Source organism: Pteropus medius, unplaced genomic scaffold (genome assembly GCF_902729225.1).
Source record: "Pteropus medius unplaced genomic scaffold, Ma_sr-lr_union100, whole genome shotgun sequence".
Classification (NCBI taxonomy): domain Eukaryota; kingdom Metazoa; phylum Chordata; class Mammalia; order Chiroptera; family Pteropodidae; genus Pteropus; species Pteropus medius.
In genome coordinates, this window is record NW_024351647.1 from 4,465,318 (window position 1) to 4,467,357 (window position 2,040).

A 2,040-nucleotide genomic window follows, 5' to 3' on the forward strand; every position below is an offset into this window, starting at 1 on the left:
TAAATGAAACTTCTGCCCATTTTATCTGGGGCTTATTGAGATATATAATAATAAGTTATTAACATATGCAAGGCCCATAAAAAATAAATAAACAAGTTTATTTTAAAGTATTAGTAATTAACCATCCTCCAACTAAATCCTAAATTATAAACCTTTCCATTGATTACTAGCCTATTTATGAATTCCGGCTTTCAAAACCACTATGTTCTTGGTCCTGTGTATAGTACTTCTCCCAACAGATTCCTATAGGTACAAAAAGGGTCTCTTTCTCTTCTGTTACTTCCTGATTTCTGGCACAGTGAGCTAAAGTTCACAAAGAAAATCCATCCCTGTGCTAAAATTTGAAAAGGCAACTTATATTATTTAAAAAAGTAGCATCGGTTATTTTCAAAGAGAAAAGAATCTAGGTTTTATTTTTTAAAGGCCAAGAAGCTAGTGAAAAAAATTATAAAAGTTGTTTCATTTCCAATTCTTGAGAGAGTGGTGTCCAGAGAAAACAAAATGCCTCACATGAATGTCATTTGAATGTCCAAAGGTGACAACTTTCATCAATAGAGTAGACATCCTCTGTGACTTGCTTAGAGAATTTTCAGAATATTTTCCAAACTGAAACTGTTTTCTCTACCAGTTTGCTTCTGTGCCTGAAAATCCTACCAGCTTTCTTTCTCTGTACTTCTGTATTTCTTACAAAATCTCCCTACTGCTGCACACCAAGTAGCAAAGATGATAATGTACCAATGCATTATAATATTTGGGCAAATAATATTATCAATAGTTAGTTCTTTTTGTTGCTGAGTAGTATTCCATTGTACATATATTCCACAATTTGTTCATCCACTCACCAATTGATGACTGTTTTTTTTTTCTACTTTGAACTGTTAAGAATGAAGCTACTCTGAACAGTCTTTGTATAAATGTATGTTTTCATTTCTCTTAGATACATGTCTAGAAGTGAGTTTGCTGGAGCATATGGTAAATGTGTCTTATATTTAAAGGAAATGACCAAATTGTTTTCTAAAGTGGTTTTACCATTGTTCATTACCACCAGCAATGTCTGAAGGTTTTGATTGCTCCACATCCTCAAGGCAAGTGCCTTTAAAGGAAGATAGAAAAGTGTGCCAGGAATAGACAGAGGGGTTGATAAAATGTAAACCCCTTGTCAGGATCTTTCTGTGTTGGGAGATGTCTCCCAACAGTGGCCCATCTCTCTCCTCTACCTCACTCACCTCTACCTACAGATGCTCAAAAATGAGTATTACCCTAATTGGAACTGTATCCATCTCCCTGGCTGAGGCAAAGTTCTGCTTAGCTGATCAAAGTTTTTGGTCGCCTGTTCACCTGTGTGCTTTCCCCTGCCTCTTAAGATTCCTCAGTCTATCTGACTCCTATTTGCCTTTATTTGAAGCCTTTTATCTCCTTTTATCTTAGTTAGTTTTGCCCTCCTTGTTTGTCATCTGCCCAGTGGCCTTGTTTTTACTTTACTTTTTCATGAATTCGTGGACTTGGGTTTACCTACTTTGTTCCGACTAAAGGTTTTACTCTTCGACTCTTACTGTGAATTGGCGTAAGCTAATTCAGTCACATTTAATTTGATGTTTTTGGTATGTAATTATAGCCACCATATATTGTAATTACAGACATAGCCTCTTCAATGAGAGCAAATTTCTGACCAAAGTCTTCCAAATATGCTGACATTTATTATATTTTTACTAGCAAGCAGGCATACAGCAGTTTGTACAGCCTGTTCTGTAAATTCACTGAAACCCTAATTCTCTGTCCTATGAAGTGTGCCTATGCACAAGAAACTCACTAAAGGCAGATGAGTCAATATTATAGAAGCAGTATTCCCTGGTCTTGATAATATACATTAGCATCAACAGCTAAATGTAGGATAAAGCCATAGATACCACACCATTCTTGAAGGTACAGGCTACAAAGGACCTGCTAGTTCTTAATTCCTATTTATGGAAGTGTTTGTGTTTGTGTGTGTGTGTGTGTGTGTGTGTGTGTGTGTGTGTGTTGAAGAACTGGGGGATGTCT